Here is a 12,043-nt window from a genome sequence, read left to right as displayed (position 1 = left end):
CAAATTACAGAGATTTGTCCAAACAAACAACGCATCATACTGACTACCCCACTAGACGTGTATGATACATAAATAAATGTAAATCATAGTTTTATCTTTTTGTCTTAGTAACATACAATTTATCATTATGTTGACAAGTTATTTCCCGTACAACCCATACACTATCCTGCTGTAGCTATGTATCCTGATTTTCATTCAACAGTACTTCAAGACACCTGTAGTATTAAGTCTATTCATTAGATATTATTATCAAATGGCAAATGTGATTTCAGAAAGTTTTTAATCAAATATTCTGATGATGACATACATGCAAATTTAACCCCACAAGCATTCCATGTAGATGCATTTATTTATGTTATTTGTTTTTGCATATAACAGATTATACTTAAATATGTTACACTCAGTGCCTATAATCAGGCATATGTATATTGACTGAATCACTCAGGCAATGTATATATTGTCTTATACTTTCAGTCAGTATATATTTTACTGAAATGACTCCTTCATTTATCCTCATTTTAATTTGGATCTATTTTGATCTTACGAAGATGTAAGTGTGAGTGAGTGAGTTAGAATTTAAAGTCACATCGGCAATATTTCAGCCATATCGTGACTATTAAGGGTTAAACATATAAATACAGAACTACTTGCCTAAAAACCTGCCAACGAGGGGCAGTAAAATAACTAGATTTATCACAGACATTTATTTAAAACTAGTATGTAATTTAAAATCAATAGCACTATACATAACATTACATTATAAAAACGGGCCAGAGATCGCCAGCAACTGAAGGTAGATCACCATACTAGGGACCATGGGGACTTACAGCACCTTTGCTACCTGCATGGACCCCGAAGGTGTAAGTAACTTATGTAAGTAATGACATATGTTCCCACAGTGAATTGATTGGTTCTTCAAACATGAACGTATACTTGGCGCCTTTTTTATGTTACTTATCTTTATTGACATAATAGCAGTTCAGAAACGGATGATGACTGATACAACACCATACATGTGTAATCTAATACTAGTATACATGCACAAGCAGACCAAGATGTCAATTAAAATAGTAAAAGTAATCTGTTGGTGTAAAGAGAGAAAAAATAACACCGAGACATTTTCGATAACAGACAATATGTGTGCCAAAGGTATTCTCATATTCGTATGTCATTACCAAATAAATAATTATGGGAGCATGTTTACCTGATTGATATTATATGGATATGTCACATTGACTTTATTTTGAATGGACCTCTTTCTGCTTCTAAATATTTACTTCAATCCTCAAGTTGTTGCACACATGTAGGAATGAAGAAGACCAACATTTTAACAGTTGATGCAAATATGTTTAAAGGGAGACAACTCAAGTATGGCCTTAACTACTATAAGAAAACAGCCCATTATATGAACTAGTGCCACACACCTAGAGCTAGAGTATTAGAGACCAGCCCATTATATGAACTAGCGCCACACACCTGGAGCTAAAGTATTAGAAACCAGCCCATTATATTATCTAGTACCACACACCTGGAGCTAAAGTATTAGAAACAAGTTCATTATATAAACTAGTGCCACACACCTGGAGCTAAAGTATTAGAGACAAGTTCATTATATGAACTAGTGCCACACACATAGAGCTAAAATATTAAAGACCAGTCCATTGTATTAACTGGTACCAAACATCTGGAGCTAGAGTATTAGAGACCAGTCCATTATTTGAACTAGTGCCACACACCTGGAGCTATAAAGTATTAGAGACCAGCCCATTATAAGGATTAGTGCCACACACCTGAGATAAAGTATGAGAGACAAGCCCATTAAATGAACTAGTGCCACACACCTGAACTAAAGTATTAGAGACCGGCACATTATATGAACTGGTACCAAACACCTGGAGCTAGAGTATTAGAGACCAGCCCATTATATGAACTAGTGCCACACACCTGAGCTAAAGTATTAGAGACCAGCCCATTATATGAACTAGTGCCACACACCTGAGCTAAAGTATTAGAGCCCAGCCCATTATATGAACTAGTGCCACACACCTGGAGGTAACGTATTAGAGACCAGCCCATTGTATGAACTGGTACCAAACACCTGGAGCAAGAGTATTAGAGACCAGCTCATTGTATGAACTGGTATCAAACACCTGGAGCTAGAGTATTAGAGACCAGCTCATTGTATGAACTGGTACCAAACACCTGGAGCAAGAGTATTAGAGACCAGCTCATTGTATGAACTGGTACCAAACACCTGGAGCAAGAGTATTAGAGACCAGCTCATTGTATGAACTGGTACCAAACACCTGGAGCAAGAGTATTAGAGACCAGCTCATTGTATGAACTGGTACCAAACATCTGGAGCTAGAGTATTAGAGACCAGCTCATTGTATGAACTGGTACCAAACATCTGGAGCTAGAGTATTAGAGACCAGCTCATTGTATGAACTGGTACCAAACATCTGGAGCTAGAGTATTAGAGACCAGCTCATTGTATGAACTGGTACCAAACATCTGGAGCTAGAGTATTAGAGACCAGCTCATTGTATGAACTGGTACCAAACACCTGGAGCTAGAGTATTAGAGACCAGCTCATTGTATGAACTGGTACCAAACATCTGGAGCTAGAGTATTAGAGACCAGCTCATTGTATGAACTGGTACCAAACATCTGGAGCTAGAGTATTAGAGACCAGCTCATTGTATGAACTGGTACCAAACACCTGGAGCTAGAGTATTAGAGACCAGCTCATTGTATGAACTGGTACCAAACACCTGGAGCTAGAGTATTAGAGACCAGCTCATTGTATGAACTGGTACCAAACACCTGGAGCTAGAGTATTAGAGACCAGCTCATTGTATGAACTGGTACCACACACCTTGAGCTAGAGTATTAGAGCCCAGCCCATTATATGAACTGGTACCAAACACCTGGAGCTAGAGTATTAGAGACCAGCCCATTATATGAACTAGTGGCAAACACTTTATTAACTGTTCATTTGAAACAACACGGGATCATACCCCATTCAGCCACCATACCAGCCGCCATCGCTGGCGCCAGTCGAGCCCCGAGGTTCATTTAGTTTGGACCTTCAATGAACTCACAGAAAGTGAAAGTCCATTCTTAAGTAATCCCTGAAGGTAGCCCTGAGGGCAAGAACTGGAACCTTCCTCAACACATTACTTATATTATATGACCTATTATCTACCCACGCCAACTCTAAAACTCTTAAACTTAGCAAAAGGATTAGAACATTAATATAAAATATAATTTATATTCCAAATTGTAAATATATATGGACATAAATCCCTTCACACTGAACTGCACGAATTTTTTTCTAACTCGACCAATTTAGACAAAATAAGTTCAAGAATTTACAGAGCCATGGCAGAGCTAAACTCTGCAACTCAATACCACAGTGATCAATGTACAAACTGCAAAACAACCGATGAACTGGACCTTGACAACTAACAAACTTCTGTTCGAGCTCTTTACCATCAAAATAAAACAAAAACAAACACGCTTTACTCCTCAGGCCATTTAAGGCATCGACAGTATTCTCGGCAATTTCAAATAACATTATAATATACAGCAAATATTTTAGATTATTCTTTGACAAAACAAAATTCGAAACAAACCGATTGCTATATATAATGAATCTTAATTAGTTTCAAAGAAAATCTTTGTATGCATGTAGATGTCGGTCAGTGGGTGCAGGGGTTTAGCAAAGTCTCACCTTGTGAAAATCTGTTGATAAAATTTCGGAATGAAAAAGTGACACCTAACCGCCATATTTAGACACTGGTACGAAGTTTGCGGTTGCTTACGGGACCAAACAACTACCCTCGTCAGAGTATGACTGCCTAATAGACGGGGCTAAGCTCGTTTTTATTCAAATGTCATTATAATATACAGCAAATATTTTAGATTATTCTTTGACAAAACAAAATTCGAAACAAACCGATTGCTATATATAATGAAAAAAATCTTTGTATGCATGTAGATGTCGGTCAGTGGGTGCAGGGGTTTAGCAAAGTCTCACCTTGTGAAGATCTGTTGATAAAATTTCGGAATGAAAAAGTGACATCTAACCGCCATATTTAGACACTGGTACGAAGTTTGCGGTTGCTTACGGGACCAAACAACTACCCTCGTCAGAGTATGACTGCCTAATCGACGGGGCTAAGCTCCTTTTTATTGCAATTCATGTTAAGTTTTATTGATATTATACCAATAGTTTGCAGGTTTCACAAAGAAAACAGCATGTATTGATGTCATTACACCTTTCATAGTGGAGTTGGACAAGATAGAGCTGCAGTGAATGGTTAAAACGGCCATTTATGTTCTTACACCTATGTCGTTGGTGTTTTCAACTTAACCAATTACACAATTATAATTATATTTCAGCCGCATTACGACGGGAAGACCGGATGACAGGAGCGAACGTTTTTACATGGTTTCTCCACACAACACCAGTCACGTATTCAAGAGGAAACAGTTTCATTGCCGTCATAACGGCTTCCTCAACACAATTATGCAGTGTTAATATACCATTTCTTAACTCCACCCGTACGAACAAGTGGTATATCATTTATCAGTTACTTTAGGTAATGAATGAATGAGTATGGTGTTTAAGCAGCTTTTAGCAATATTCCAGCAATATCACGTCGGGGGACACCAGGAATGGGCTTCACACATTGTACCCATGTCGAACCCGGGCGTGCACACTATTATAGTACATACACCGAATTATTTAGTTCAGTAAATTTTGTCCACCGAAATAATTTGTTCAATGGATTTTCGTCCAACGCCTCCACACATTGGCCAACATCTAATGCATACATACAGAGTATTTGCTGCGAAACAGAATTTAGAATAAATATGGTTTATGTATTCTTATACACGCACATGCATGCAAACACGCACATGCATGCACGCACGCGCACACACACAGCGACAGAGAAACGCTCTTCCCGGCCTGGGACCAAGGTGCTGTTTTAGCGATTATTCCTTTACGTAATTATATGTTCACCGACTGATAGTTTAATTACATATTGCTGCACTTACCATGTCGTTTTGTTCAACGTCCTATCCAGAGTAAAAACATACGGGAGGGCAGGAAATCACGCTCTTCGTGAAAAAAGGCTTCATTATGCACATGACATACCAAAGTTTTAGTCGCAGCGTTCGAAGTAAGCGTCGTCTGCTTCGATCCAAAGTGTCTGGACTACGCGCAGGAAAAACTCGTGCAACGGAAGTGGTTCCCGATTGGCTAAACTCGTAACCATGAGATCACGTGACTATTCTGGTGAACACCTGCATGAAATATACAACACTTCTGACCTGATTTGACATTTGTTTATATAAATAATCTTAACCGACAAGGCCATTGGCGGTGGGGTTTGTCCAGCGATGTTAAAGCGTTACTCGTCACACCAAATCACCACATGGGTACACCATTTAGAGCCGATTTTGACGCCCCTCCTCATAATATGGCTTGGATTTTGTTCCAAATTTCGCAAATAATTTTGTAATTATATATGGTCATTTATAGCAGTGTTCGTCATAATAGAATGGAGATGTAATACAGTGGATGGTCGACCATGAGTTGCCAAGCGCCTTAACATTTTAATGCATTTTATCTATATGATGATTGCGAAAAGAACATTATCAAAGAATGATGAACAATATGTATAATGTACCCCACGAGCAAAAACTGAGGGTCAGAGGAGAGCATACCGAGTTTTTCTTATGTAATGGAAAATAAGTGAAAGAACTTTTGTTAAATTTGTTTGTGAAAAGTAATCTGTGGCTGGATTATTGTGAGTAAAATAATATTGGTTCAATGAAAACTAGGGTAGGAAATGAACTTGCAACCACATGACCCCTAACATGTTTGATATGTAATTGATTTATACCGAAAAGAAGAAATTTATTGATTTTCAAGATGTGACATCGAAGATAACCATCAACGAACTCCATATAGTCGGTCCCTTATAATGTATATATTGTGAGCCAATTTTAATTTTATTGCTGCTCATGATGTCAATCACTGGATTGTCTGGTCCAGACTCGATTACTTACAGACCGTCGTCATATAGCTGGAATATTGCTGAGTGCGGCGTTAAAAGCAAACAAAGGTATGATAACATTTGGAACCAACAAAGGTCAGAATGTCTAAAATTTACAATTTCATATATTTTTATTAATTTTCAACATGTGTCTTAATTTTGAATATTGAAATTTGTAATGCATATAAATATCTGGGACTTTGGCTCCAGAAACACCTAGATTTAAATTTCATAGCTTAACAAATAGCTAAATCGGCCGGAAGAGCCCTCAGTGTAATTATAAGTAGATTTAAACCTGTTGGCGGAATGACCTATGATGTTTGATAGTATCTGTGTGATAATTTTGTACAACCAATCTTAACGTATGGTGTGGCAGTTTGGGGAACCAGAGAATTTAGTTGCATAAATGCCATCTAGAATAGAGCCAGGGTCTTCGGCGTGACGAGCGAACGCCTTCAACCACTAGGCTACCCGACCGCCCCGCTTGTATCAGAAACCAAGTCAACGAGCCTGACCATCCGATGCCGTTAGTCGCCTTTTCCGACAAGCAACGTCATCTTTTACGGCAAGCATGGGTTGCTGAAGACCTATTAGAAAAGAGGCCGTTACACACGCCCGAAAACTCCTGTTTCTGAACGCGTCTGTAAATTATGTAATGGCCAAACTATTGAAGATTAAGTTCACCTTTTGGTAACGTGTGATTGTTATACAGACCTAAGAATCAATCTTTGGCAGAAAGTAGTGCTCGTTTATTACCACGTCTCCTGCAGACCAAACCGTATTCTTAATGCAGTGCGACGTTCTGGTTGAACCACTTGCCATATTAAGCTTCTCAGTGTTTCAGAGAAAAAAGTATCATATAAAATAATAAATAGGGTAGTTGTATACATGTGATAATTCCTATCATTGTTTTGGTGTGTTGTATCGTTGTTGTGGGGAGGTGCTGCGAGTTGTGTTGAGTGACTGGCCTGTAAGGTTATGCGGTATGCGTGTTTCGTATTGTCGGGTTTAATTGTATGTGTGTTGTTTCGTTGGGAGTGTGTATATGTGACAGTGGATTGTTACTTTGTCAGTGTCTTTGTACGTGGTTGATACTTTTTTTGTGGAAGTGGGAAAGGATGCGGTTGCGAGTGAGGGCGGGGATGAGGACGTGGTTGATAATGCCGATAAGGGAGTTAGTATGGATGCGGGAACGGGTACAGATGAGGGTATGTTTGTGAAATAGGGTGTGGGTGAGGGTACTGTGTGACGGTGTGGGTGAGGGTTCGGATGTGATTGAGCGGTTGTCAATGAAGGTTTGGGGCGGTCGGGTAGCCCCGTGGTTAAAGCGTTCGCTCGTCACGCCGAAGACCAGGGTTCGATTCCCGACATGGGTACAATGTGTGAAGCCCATTTCTGGTGTCCCCCGCCGTGATATTGCTGGCATATTGCTCAAAGCGGCGTAAAACCTCACTCACTCACTCACTCAATGAGGGTTTGGGTGTGTTTGAATGAGCGGGTGTGTTTGAGTGGTTTGAGTAAGCTGCTGTGAGTGATGGACTGGATGTGGGAACGGATGTGGTTGTGTGTATATAGCATGTTTGTACGGGGTATGATGTGAATGTTATTTCTAATAATTATTATCAAGTGTGGTGTGTATATATATATACAATATTGTTTTTATTAGTCTTTAATGTCTCGTAGGCGATATTCTTCTTCTTCTACTTCGCTAACGTCCAGAAATCGGCCATAGCTGGAACTACTGCCATCATTGAGTGCATGGAGCATGTCCTCACGTCACAAAAACAAGACGTCAATGTTTTTGTCCCCAAACTTTCGGACGCAGTGGCGTTGTTGGGTCACTATGACATTTCATGAGGTGTCATGAAATACTGCGGCCTAGCATTCCGGAACTGCATCGGGCCTACTATTGGCCATTATGTGGTGACAATTTGTGAGTTACCAAGTTTTTATTGGGTGACGATTTGCAGAAAGAAATGAAAGAGGTTCGTTTGACAAGCATTACCAAGTGGTCAAGGGGAGGCAACTCTTACCGGGGTGGTAGCTTTAGAGGAAATTACCCAAGTCAAAGTCACCGAGCTTTTTGACAGGTCGCGGCAAGAGGTTGGTTGGTTGGTTGGTTTGTTGTTTAACGCCGCACTCAGCAATATTCAAGCTATATGACGGCGGTCTGTAAATAATCGAGTCTGGACCAGACAATCCAGTGATTGATATCATGAACATCAATCCACGCATTTGGGATCGATGACATGCATCAACCAAGTCAGCGAGCATGACCACCCGATCCCGTTAGTCGCCTTTTACGACAAGCATAGTCACCTTTTACGGCAAGCATGGGTTGCTGAAGACCCATTCTATCCCTGACCTTGACGGGTCGCGGCAAGAGGAACTAACAGAAAGGGACCTACGTTTATAAAACACAAACATTTTCAAACACGTCACAATACCCTATGAGGCAAATTTGTGTTGCCAGACACTCCGGTAAACTTGCAAATAGTTCGGGTCAAAATGAATTTATTTCCCAGATTTTCATAAGAGAGAAGAAGGAGGGTCTCACAGAGTTATTTAAATCTGAAATCATTGAATGAACATGTTTTTTTACTTGGCATTGAAATAGGTTAAACGTTTTTGTTAGATGGCCTCAATTGATCTCACTGATTACAACTCATGCCAAATAGCAACAGCCAACAGAACCTAGAAACAAGTGCTTTGAATTGGCATGGGCGGGTAATTTGTATCAATTTCGAGCTATGCCAAATGGGTCTTGCATGTGCCCTACGGAAATTCATTCAACTCTTATAGCCAGTTCTGGATCAGTTGTCAGTGCCTTACATTGACGACAGTTTCCAAATAGGATACCCCAGTGGTGAGTACCAAGATAATTTGGGTGGTACTGTCAAGCTATTCCGTTCACAAGGGTTTACCAGTCATCTCGGGTTTCAGTCCTTCAAGAATTCCGAGGACCTGTTATCAATTCAGAGTGTATGACAGTCAAACCCACTGAGGACAAAATTAACCATATCCATGAGGCCTGTGTTGACATTTTACACACAGAAAGTGAGTGAGTTAGATTTTACGCCGCTTTTAGCATCGTTCCAGCAATATCATGGCGGGGGACACCCAAAATGGGCTTCACACATTGAACCCATGTGGGGAATCGAACCCGGGTCTTCAACGTGACGAGCGAACGCTTTAACCGCTAGACTACCCCACCGTCCCTTTTACACGGAGATCAAATACTATCAGAGACGTGTCACGAGTCCAATGTTTGATGGTATCTAGCTTCCCAGGGGTTATGTATGGGTCACTGCGTTATCGCAAACTTGAAAAAGAAAAGCGCAGAGCACCAAAATTAAGCAGAGGAAACTTGGAGGCTTCTATCACACTTTCGGATAAAGCAAAACAAGATTATCAATTCTATCCGTTCTGTCTTCAATGAAATAAACCATACTCCCTAGACAAGGCTGGGGGTAAGGGTGTATTGTGGGGACTGTTTGGCGAGAGCAAGGTTGGGGATAGCAGGACCCCCTCAGAGGCTAGGGGGCATATCAGTTGCTTTGAAACCCCAGCTGTGTATTTAACATTGAGATCATTTTAATGGGATTATTAAGATTATTCTCAAGTTAGGGGCAAACATGACAACACTACTACTATTGTGTGTATAAACCACATTGGGAATAGTCACTCTGACAGATGTGACGTGAGTGAGTGAGTATGGTTTTACATCGCTTTTAGCAATATTCCAGCAATATCACGGCGGGGGACACCAGAAATGGGCTTCACACATTGTACCCATGTCGGGAATCGAACCTGGGTCGACCGCCCCAAATAATGTGACTAGATAACAAGTGTGACTAGTTAGGGACGTTAGGGACTAGTTAGGGACGAGTGTATAAACCTCAGTCAGTGTTTGGCTGTCAGCAGCTCACACACCTGGTTCACAGAATACATCAGCTGACATTGGTTGGTTGGTTTGTTGTTAAACGCCACACTCCGCAATATTCCAGCTATATGACGGCAGTCTGTAAATAATCGAGTCTGTACCAGACAATCCAGTGATTGATATCATGAACTTCGATCCACGCATTTGGGATCGATGCATGCATCAACCAAGTCAGCGAGCCTGACCACCCGATCCCGTTAGTCACCTTTTACGACAAGCATAGCTGCCTTTTACGGCAAACATGGGTTGCTGAAGACCACTTCTATGCCGGATCTTCATTGTGTTTCTACCCAAAGGCAAGTAGTCTTTTCCTTCCTCAGCTACCGGGGCGGTGGGGTAGCCTAGTGGTTAAGGCGTTCGCTCGTCACGCCGATGACCCAGGTTCGATTCCCGACATGGGCACAATGTGTGAAGCCCATTTCCGGTGTCCCCCCACCTTGATATTGCAGGAATATTGCTAAAAGCGGCGTAAAACAATGTTCACATACTCCTCAGCTACCGGACGAGATTCCTCCGATGTCTCCAACTCATGGTGTGCTTCTTACCAGGAGATAACTCTCTCACAGAGTGAGTGAGTATGTTTTTACGCCGCTTTTAGCAATATTCCAGCAATATCACTGCGGGGGACACCAGATATAGGCTTCACACACTGTACCCGTGTCGGGAATCGAACCCAGGTCTTTGGCGTGACGAGCGAACGCTTTAACCACTAGGCTACCCGACCGCCCCCTCTCTCACAGAAGCCTATCGGAGACTATTATAGACATCGTACTCAAGTGTTGGAGAAAGAGTACTGCTAAACAATACAAGATTTACCTTGACAGATGGGAACTTTACTGGGAAACTGACCCCTTTACGCGCCCTTTAGAGCCAGGTATAAACACTCTGGCTGATCTTGCACTTAAGGGTCTTGGATACATCGCAGTACTTTGTCAACAGTTGTTAGCCTACCAGATGGCATTTCATTCGGAGAACACTACTTGGTGAAAAAACTGTTAAAGGCGGTGTTTGAGATTAAGCCTTCATTTACGAAGCAGCCTGAGATATGGGACACTAATTTGGTATTAAACTATTTATGCAAACAGTCACCACTAGAGATGTTGAGTTTAAGAGAGCTTTCTCTTAAAGTATGAACTATATTAGCTGTCCTTATTGGTCAGAGATGTCAGACTCTACGGTGTCGTGGGCACGGGTGGCCCAGTCGTCTAAGGCGCCGCGATTCGCTGTGAAGAGTTGCGTCCCTTGGTTACGTCAGAAACCTATGATTGTGGGTTCGAGTCCCGGTTCGCCCCGATTATGTTTCTAGGTTTGTCAGCACCAAACCCGTGCTCGTGGGTTTCACCGAAGTGGTAAACGTCTGAGACCTGCATCACTTCGGGCTTTTCTCCCACATTAAGCTGACACGCCCTGATATAACTGGAATAATGTTCAAAGCGGCGTTAAACCCAACTCACTCACTCACCCATAAATTGATCACATGAAGTTTACAAGTTTGTGTATTTATAATGTACAGAAAGTTCTCAAGCAGTCTAAGCCTGGCAGTCATTTAGAGTCTTGAGACCGGAGGCTTTGTATTGTGACTTACTTACAGCACTGAGAGGGCAGCACAAGCACAATCACAAGATATGGGTCTCCGACCGAGCGACCGCCTCCGTGGTCTAGTGGTAGAGCGGAAAGTCCGGTGTTCGATCCCCGGCTGCGTCATACCAAAAGACGTTAAAAGATGCTACTTGTTGTTACCCTGTCTGACGCTCGGCATTAAAAGGCTAAAACAAGGACTGGTCGGCTCGGAGTCAGTCTACTGTGTCTGAGTGGGGTATCTATGTTAAACTGAGGCATGATATCTCAGTGTGCTAGCAGTATAAATCGGCATCAGTCCGGACTAGTACAAGCAGCCACACACACACATACACACACACACACACACGTGCATGCACGTCGCTATATAAGCGCAATAATCTTGGACGCGACGTTAAACCCAATTTCACCTCACCGCACCTTCGACCAACCGGTCTCAAACACAGTGCCA

This window comes from Haliotis cracherodii, unplaced genomic scaffold (genome assembly GCF_022045235.1).
Source record: "Haliotis cracherodii isolate W230 unplaced genomic scaffold, xgHalCrac1.p SCAF_22, whole genome shotgun sequence".
Lineage (NCBI taxonomy): Eukaryota > Metazoa > Mollusca > Gastropoda > Lepetellida > Haliotidae > Haliotis > Haliotis cracherodii.
The sequence above is the reverse complement of the archived record's forward strand: the minus strand, read 5'-3'. Positions refer to the sequence as shown.